Source organism: Salvelinus sp. IW2-2015, unplaced genomic scaffold (assembly GCF_002910315.2).
Source record: "Salvelinus sp. IW2-2015 unplaced genomic scaffold, ASM291031v2 Un_scaffold3665, whole genome shotgun sequence".
NCBI lineage: Eukaryota > Metazoa > Chordata > Actinopteri > Salmoniformes > Salmonidae > Salvelinus > Salvelinus sp. IW2-2015.
Window position 1 is genome coordinate 24,214 of NW_019944942.1, and position 9,841 is coordinate 34,054.

The 9,841-nt window shown below is 42.1% G+C and overlaps 1 pseudogene; it reads right to left on the reverse strand.

The window, feature by feature from the left end:
- Window positions 1–4,420: 4,420 nt before the first annotated feature.
- Window positions 4,421–9,841, reverse strand: part of LOC112076294 (cytosolic 5'-nucleotidase 1A-like) — a 24,147-nt pseudogene continuing 18,726 nt past the window's right edge.

Consider the following 9,841-nt stretch of genomic DNA (forward strand, 5'->3'; position numbering starts at 1 on the left):
CATTCTCCCTTCAAATACTAATTACATAATTTTCCCCTTCAATACTATACATATATTCTCCCCTTCAAATACAATTACAATCAATTTTCTTCCCTTCAAATACTACAAATACAATATTTCTCCCCTTCAATACTAAATTACATATATTTCTCCCTTCAAATACTAAATTACATATATTTCTCCCCTTCCAATACTAAATACAATATTTCTCCCTTCAATTACTAATTACATTAATTTTCTCCCCTTAAATACTAAATAACATATATTTCTCCCCTTCAAATACTAAATTACATATATTTCTCCCCTTCAAATACTAAATTACATATATTTCTCCCCCTTCAAATACTAAATTACATATATTTCTCCCCCTTCAAATACAAAAAAACATATATTTCAAGCCACATTTGATTGTTTAGTCTTTTCAATATATTTCTACAGACCATAGAACAAAAAAACATATCTATGCATTTAAATGTATGACAACGGAGATCTTTAATTACACTTCTATTCAATATGTCATTTAACACAAATTCATTCCCTAAGTTTTTCTAGGAACATTGCTGGTATTTCAACGTATGACCGAGTTGACAATGTAGACTGTAGTATCAGGTACAAGAAGGTACTGCAAGTCTTAAGATGCATCAGTGAAGCAWTACGGAGAATTCCTACAAAGAATTTGTCAAGAACTTTAACGTCAGTGACGATGGAGGGAAACGACGTGAGGAAGCCGTTTTAGACTACTGTTACATGCTTACATACCCTAGCCCCTAGATAGTGCACTACTTTTGAACAGGACCCATAGGGCTCTGGTCAAAAGTAGTGCACTACATACGGAATAGGGTTCCCATTTAGGATGCAACCAGGCACTTCCTTAGCACTTCCTCCTTAGTGCTGTGATGCAGTTGAATTCGTAAAAACTTTATTGATCATCTCGTGTTTCCTCAGAACAGACACGTGATACACCTGCTACATGTATTAGAACTAAGGCACCAATGGAAACTCAGAGATTGAAAAACAATTATGGTTGGTATTTATGGCTTTGGGGAGAAGACTTTGTGAGATAATACGATTGTGTTATTTGTTATCCTCGGGAAGATGACTAGCATGCACGTGACCTATTCATTCTTGAAGGAGCAGATTTTTTTTTCTCACAGTGAGACAATTCCACACAAACAAATAAGGTCTATTACTACATTACGCCACGTAAATGTTTCCACGTGTGCTACATATGTTAGTAGGTATGTCTTGTCGTGCAACTGTRAAATATAGTTATTTCACCCGAATTCTCTGGGCTTCTGGATCATGGCTTTATATTTCTGCACTTGATTTTGATTCTATAAATCTATAAATAAATTATAGAATCGATTCCCAATTTCGGGACACTTTTGAGGTGTTGCCACGTCGTTCAGTGTCAGTCATCAGTTTCACCCATGTGTTTTGAATCTAAGACACCAGAGTCCTTTGGGYCAGTCCAGTTGCCATTCGTCATCTTGTAAAATATCATCCTGGTGACTATCAAGAGTTCAACTCTGTCTTCTTCTTCTTAGGACGGATTGTGGAGAGTTGTAAGAGCTACTGTAGCCTATTCCCTTCGCTACAACCACAACCATGAATCGGCCATTAAAAATAGCACAGGATACATGTTACATCCCAGAAATGTTGAGGAAAATAAAACACGTTCAGTTCAAGTCAATGCATTTGCTCAAGTCATATGGGAAAGTAAAGCTCGTTTTTGAAGCTAGATCAGTGTAGAACCTCTCCTCGTTCTATATCAGGTATGTAGAACTTCCTCTGTTCTATATAGTATGTAGAACTCTCCTTGTTCCTGTGTCAGTATGTAGAAACTGCTCTCTGTTCTATATCAGGATGTAAACTCGTCCTCGTTCCTATAGTCAGGTATGTAGAACTCTCCTCTGTTTCCTACTATCAGGTATGTAGAACTCTCCTCGCTTCTAAATCGTATGTGAACCTCCTCTGTTCCTAATCTAGGTATGTAGAACTCTCCTCCTCTGTTCCTGTGTCATATGAGACTCTTTCTCGTTCCTATATCAGTATGTAGAACTTCCTCTGTTCCTATATAGCAAAACCCCCTTCCCCCCTGGTATGTAGAACCTCTTCTCTGTTCCTATATCAGGTTGTAGAACTCTCCTCTTTCCTGTATCAGGTTGTAGAACTCTCATCTTTCCTATTATCAGGTTATGTAGAACTCTCCTCTGTTCCTATATCAAGAGTATTTATGAACTAACGACCGATCCATGATCTATTAAGTCGAGGTATATTTAGAACAAGCCGGTGCCTCGATTCCATCTACATACATAATAGGATCCAAGGGAGTTGTAAAGTCTCATACTAACCTCTCCCTTGCGTACTATACAACCATATAATTCAGAGAGTTCATACATGACCTACTAGACGACTTCCTCAGCAGTATTCGAGCAGTGCTCCGTACATACCTGATACGGTATTGATACAGAGAACGATGACATTTCTACTCTCAATTACACCCTTGATATAGGAATCAGCAGGAATTATGTCTTAGAACTCTACTCCTTAGTTCCATTAGATATCAGATCTGAGCTAGAGACTCTCCATGCTGTCTTACATCAATCTCAGTAAGTCTATGTGAGAACTCTCCCTCTTTCCTATATCATGGACACCTATGCTTAAACATCTCTCTCGTCCATTATGATGCAGGATTGCTACAATAGACCTGAGTACTCTCTCATTGTGCACTATATCAGTATGCAGAACTCTCCTCGCTGTTCCGTGAATATCTAGGGTTATGTCCAGAACTACTCCTCGCTAGTTCCTATATCAGGTAATGTAGAAACTCTCCTCTGTATCCTACAATCAGTATGTAGAATCTCCTCTGTTATCCCTTATCAGGTATGTAATGAGAATCTCCTCTGTTCCTGATGTCAGTATGTGCAGAACTCCTTCCGTTCCGAATCAGTATTAGACTCTCCTTGTTTCCTATGAATCAGTATGTAGAACTCTCCTCTGTCTAATATAGGTATAGTAGAGATCTCCTCGAGTTTCCTATATCCTAGATGTATGTGACTCATCCTCTGTTCCGATCAGATATGTAGAACCTCTCCTCTGTTCCTTATTCAGTAATGGTAGAAGCTCGTAATTTCGTTGTCGACTCTACTATGTCCTATAGGTATGTACGAAACCTTCCATACTGTTCCTATACAGGTCAAGTGTAGAACTCTCCTGATGTTCCTACTAATCAGGTATGTAGAACTCCTCCTCTGTCCTGATATCAGAGTTTAAACTCTCCGATGTTCTCAATATCGGTATGTAGAACTCTCCTCTTTCCATTATCAGGTATGTAGAATCTCTCCTCTGTTCCATATCAGGGTATTGTAAGAACTCTCCTACTAATTTCCTATAGTCAGGATAGTGTAGAATCCTCCTCTGTTTCGCATATTTTATCAGCTTAATGTACGAGACTCGATCCATCATAGTTGGTCTACTATCAGGAGATGTCAGAACTCGTCGCTACGGATCGTGCGCCTATCATTACCTCAGGTATTTGATAGAACTCTCCGAATGTTCCTTTGTCAGGTATGTAGAATCTCCCTGCGTAGTCGCGTATAGTTCAGGTTGACTGTACAAATACATCTCCTCTGTTCCTGAGATCGAAGTATGTATAGAAATATGTTCATACCAGCGTCTTTCCTGCACAATAGACATAAATCTACATACTGCGGTATGATGTAAGTGTAACTAGCACGAGTACTGTCCTCATATGCGAGGTTATCTAGCGAATTAGAAACTCTATCGCGGGATTATCCTAGGAACAGATTATGAAAGCAGAGAGAGGTTACTTATTTACAACGATACACTGACAGTTAGCGATACCATTTCCAGGTAAAAAATCAGTTATATTGTATAACACTTCCCTCTGTCCTGATAATCAGGTATAGCGTAGAACTCGTCTCTGGCTGTATCATTATAATCAGTAATAGAACAGACTCTACCGGATGTTCCATTTATCAGGTATGTAGAACTCTCCTCTGTTCCTATATCAGGTATGTAGAACTCTCCTCTGTCCTATATCAGCGTATGTAGTAGAACTTCTCCTCTGTTCCTATATCAGGTATGTAGAACTTCTCCTCTGTTCCTATATCAGTATGTGAAACTCTCCTCTGTCCTATATCACGTATGTAAAACTCTCCTCCTTTCCTATATCAGGTATGTAGAACTCTCCGTTGTCCTTTATCAGGTATGTAAACTCTTCCTCTGTTCCATATCAGGTATGTAGAACTTCTCCTCTGTTCCTATAATCACGTATGTAGAACTCTCCTCGTTCTATATCAGGTATGTAGAATCTCCTCTACGTTCCTATATCAGGTATGTAGAACTCTCACTGTCCTATTCAGATTAGAACTCCCTCTGTTCCTATAATCAGGTATGTAGAACTCTCCTCTGTTCTATATCAGGTATGTAGAACTCTCTCTGTTCCTATATCAGTATGTAGAACTCTCCTCTGTTCCCTGATATCAACTCTCCCGTGTCCAACCAAAGTGCTTATGATAACACACTCCTAAGGATGATTATAACGGCTGCACACACAGGAGGTGAAACAGCCCCACTTATGTACAACACAAACACTTCTGAAATCTGGTGAAAAGCACATACTGTAATCAACACGATTCAATTATTGTCTATTAGGAGTATTTCATTACCAAAACTTTACAGACTTTCTTCATTGTCTTCATTGTTATTGATCTACCTTAGTTTTTACGAAACTCACTGACTAAAAATAACCCTTTCTTGTTTGTGACAATGACCCGGGGAAGATCAGATGTTCCACATGACTCTATATCTCCCTATCTAAAAGTCTTTCATCTCAGGTCTCTCTTCTCTCTTAGTCTCTTCAATCTTTCTCTTATTCTCTCCCTCCACTGTCTACTTCCCTGTGTTCAGGCACTTCTTATGTGGGTGCTTCTGAGCGATCCCGTAGGGTACGTGAGCCGCGACCGTGCCCATCTCCGCCGCCCCTTCCACATGGAACATCTGGTCATCAAAGTAGATGTGGGGCCTAATCTTCTCCAGCATCGGGCCCTTGGGTGCCCCGGCCAGGAAGAGAGCCTCGTCCGTCTCCAGGCCCCAGGCTCTCAAGGTCTTCAGGGCACGGATCCCTGAGCTGGCTGCGCTGCGGGCCGTCACCAGGTAGGTACGGATGGGACAGTCCAGACGGTGGCCCTTAGCATAAAACTTCTTCTGGAGTTTGCCAAGGGATGCTAGGAAGTCCTTAAGAGGTCCCTGAGGAGAGGAGAGGAGAGGAGAGGAGAGGAAGAGAGGAAGGAGAGAGAGGAGGAGAGGAGAGGAGAGGAGGAGAAATAAAGGCTTTTTGGGGGGAGTGGGTCTATAATACAGCAGGAGATTACAGGAATCTCAATGATAAAACTGATAACAATCCAGCATTTTTTTTTCTGACACAACATACGGTCCAGTAGAATGTCCTCGTTGGTCTTCTCTCGTGCTGGAAGAACCCGCTGAGGGCGCCTGGCGCCTTGAAGTTGCGTTCTGATACTCGTCAGGAGAAGAGGACAGCGTCACCTGTCAAAGGCCACTTTCTCACTGGTCGCGAACCTCTTGTCAGCTTATTGGACATGAACATGGTGGCCGCTGCAATGCCTGAGGGAAAACATTGAGACGGATAAGATTAACACGGTGGCCGCTGCAATGCCTGAGGGAAAACATTGGACAGATTATATTACATGCGGCCGCTGCAATGCCGAAGGGGAAACTTGATAAGACTAGTATAACATGGTGGCCGCAGCAATGCCTGAGAGAAATATTGAGACAGATTAATATTAACATGGTGGCTGGCAAAGCCTGAGAGAAAATATGTAGATAAAGATTAACATGGTGGCCGTGCAATGCCTGAGAAAACATTGATAAAGATAAGATTACATGGTGGCCGTTGCAATGCCTGAGGGAAAACATTGATAAAGATAAGATTACATGGTGGCCGTTGCAATGCCTGAGGGAAAACATTGATAATAAAGTTAACATGGTGGCCGTTGCAATGCCTGAGGGAAACTTGATAAAGATAGATTAACATGGTGGTTGCAATGCCTGAGGGAAAACATTGATAAAGTAAGATTAACATGGTGGCTTGCAATGCCTGAGGGAAAACATTGATAAAGATAAGATTAACATGGTGGCCGTGCAATGCCTGAGGGAAAACATTGATAAAGATAAAGATTAACATGGTGGCCGTTGCAATGCCTGAGGGAAACATTGATAAAGATAAGATTACATGGTGGCCGTTGCAATGCCTGAGGGAAAACATTTGATAGATAAGATTAACCATGGTGGCCGTTGCAATGCCTGAGGGAAAACATTGATAAAGATAAAGATTAACATGGTGGCCGTTGCAATGCCTGAGGGAAAACATTGAGACAAGCTCTTAAGGATCGGCTCCTTTTTTTCAATTTTCGCCAAAAATAACATACCCAAATTTAACTGCCCGTAGCTCAGTCCCTGAAGCAAGGATAGGCATTTTCTTGGTATCATTTCAAAGGAAACACTTTGGGGTTTGTGGAAATGTGAAATTAAGGTAGGAGAATATAACACATTAGATTTGGTAAAAGATTAAAAAAAAAATAATTAAAACATTTATTTTTTATTTATTTTGTACCGTCATCTTTGAAATGCAAGAGAAAGGCCATRATTAGGTATTATTCCAGCCCAGGTGCAATTTAGATATTGGCCACTAGATGGCAGCAGTGCATGTGCAAAGATTTAGACTGATCCAATGAACCATTGCATTTCTGTTCAAAAGGTTGTATCAAGACTGCCCAAATAGTTTATTAAAAACTTTTCATGTTCAAAACTGTGCACTCTCCTCAAACAATAGCATGGTATTCTTTCACTGTAATAGCTACTGTAAATTGGACAGTGCAGTTAGATTAACAATAATTTAAGCTTTCTGCCAATATCAGTCTATGTCCTGGGAAACGTTCTTGTTACTTACAACCTCATGCTAATCGCATTAGCCTACGTTAGCTCAACCGTCCCGCGGGGTACCCACCAATCCTGAAGAAGTTTATGCAACTGCTGTGTCAGATTTAAAAAAAACATCAAACATTTTTGACTTTTCTTTCATATATTGTATCGCTGCCCCCCTGCAGTACCTCGGACCCACGGTTGAATACCACGGCTCTAAATTACACTTTAAAGTGTTTGACCTTTTGTTTGCAGTAATTCAAACTATTGACACTGTGTGCCTGTCCCACTCTGAAGGTTAACTGTTCAATATCACCCCAGGACGGACAGTTGACCTTTGAGTTTGTCCACAATACATTTACTCTGGTCTCGGGTTCCATGCTACAGTGGAGGGGATGTGATGTAATATACAGGTGACAAGACAGGAGTCAGTCAGTCTGGTGTGACTCACCTTCAGACAGCGCCTCTCTGACCTTCTCAGCATCAGCAGACAGGTACAGGTTGGTCTGCCACGCCTTTAGYTAGCCAATAGGGGAACTGCCTCCCGTCATACAGAACCTCTCAATGAACAGATCTGGGAGACAGAGAGAAAACACAGGAATACAATCCCATGTGGGTCAWAAGGGCAGCAGAAGGGAAAACGATCAGAAGCAATTCTTATGGATCAAGTTCAGGTATCTCCTCCCAGTTTTCTCCGCCTAAGTGTTTCATGAAAATGCCACCGGTCAGTAGTTAACAACCTGAGGTCACCATTAAAATCTTGCCGTGCTACGCTAGTCAATTTAAGTTATCCTTTTTGGCACTGTTCTGAGATCAGATTGTATTCTTCCTAGGCCTAATGGTTAAGGTTAGAATTTGGAAAGAGTAAAGCTGATCCTCGATCTGTGTTTTTTGTCATTTATTCCCCTTGAGAAAAAGTGTGAGCTCGTCCTAAAAGATAGCATAGCTACAAAGCCCTTTAAAACCCTTTAGCCAACCTTCCATGCCGAAAGGCTAAAGACATTTCTAGAAGCTTGAAGGGGTGGCAGGTAGCCTAGCGGTTAGAGAGCGGGCCAGGATTCGCCGGGTTGCCAGTTTCGGATTCGGGGTGTTCCGATGGGAAAAATCTGTCAGGGTGTGAGTTGGCAACCGGAGGATTGCTGGTATCAACTCCTAGATGCCATGGCCTGCTGTTGTGTACTTGAGCAAGGCACTTAACCCCCCCCCCCACAAGAGAGAGATTGGGGGTGGGGGGGAGGTAGCTGCTGAATGTAATGCTGATACAGGTTTAGCAGCATGTGCTGATTAATTCTTAGTCCTGCTCTGGGGGCCACAAGATTACTGAGCGGGAAGGAGAGGAGCTCACATGGATGCCAAGTTAGACCAGATAGAAACGAGAAGAGACAGAGGAGAGAGAGAGACAGAGCAGAGAGAGTGAGACAGAGAGAGACATACACACAGAGAGAGAGAGAAGAAGAGAGAGAGAGAGAAGAGGAGAGAGAGAGAGAGAAGAGAGAGAGAGAGAGAGAGAGAGAGAGAGAGAGAAGAGGATGGGAGGCAGAAGGGAAGAATGATGTTTTGTTCGGAGGAAGGGAGACTGTGAGATCATTCTAAGGGGGACCTGAAAAAGGTTATTATGTCAAGAGGATTAGTTGGTTCTGCAGGCCGGGACATGTTTTTGGTTTGTTTCAAACAGTCTTGAGATCATCACAAGATGAAGAGAAACACATCAAAACGTTCTGGATAGATCTCATCATAAGCCCAAACCAGGAGAAAATGGGGTCGCCCGTCTGACCACCGCTGGGGGGGAATGCTGCATTAACAAGTACTGAAAGCATGGTTAGATATCCTACTCTGAGGATGGCCAGTCATTGATGTTATTCTCTGATATCCTACTCTGGGGATGGCCAGTCATTGATGTTATTCTTGATATCCTACTCTGGGGATGCCCAGTCATTGATGTTATTCTCTGATATCCTACTCTGGGGAACGGCCAAGTCATGGTGATGTTATTCTCTGATATCCTACTCTGGGGGACTGGCCCAGTCATTGATGTATTTCTCTGATATCCTACTCTGAGGATGGCCCCAGTCATTGATGTTATTCTCTGATATCTACCTTGGGGATGGCCCAGTCATTGATGTTATTCTCTGATATCCCTTCTGGGGATGGCCCAGTCATTGATGTTATTCTCTGATACTCCTACTCTGGGGACGGCCCAGTCATTGATGTTATTCTCTGATATCCTACTCTGGGAGGTGGCCCAGTCTTGAATGTTATTCTCTGATATCCTACTCTGGGATGGCCCAGTCATTGATGTTTATTCTCTGAGTATCCTACTCTGGGGACGGCCGAGTCATTGATGTTATTCTCTGATATCCTACTCTGGGGATGGCCCAGTCATTGATGTTATTTCTCTGATATCCTACTCTGGGATGCGCCCAGTCATTGATGTTATTCTCTGATATCCTACTCTGGGGATGGCCCAGTCATTGATGTTATTTTCTCTGATATCCTTACTCTGAGGATGGCCCAGTCATTGATGTTATTCTCTGATATCCTACTCTGGGATGGCCAGTCATTGATGTTATTCTCTGATATCCCCTGAGCTCTGTTTCCGGGGATGGCCCAGTCATTGATGTTATTCTCTGATATCCTACTCTGGGGACGGCCAGTCATTGATGTTATTTCGTCTGATATCCTACTCTGGGGATGCCCAGTCATGTGATGTATTCTCTGATATCCTACTCTGGGGATGCCCAGTCATTGATGTTTATCTCTGATACTACTCTGGGGGACTGGCCCAGTCATTGATGTTATTCTCTGATATCCTACTCTGGGGGGATGGCACCAGTCAATTGGAATGGTTATTCTCTGAATATCCTACTCTGGGGAC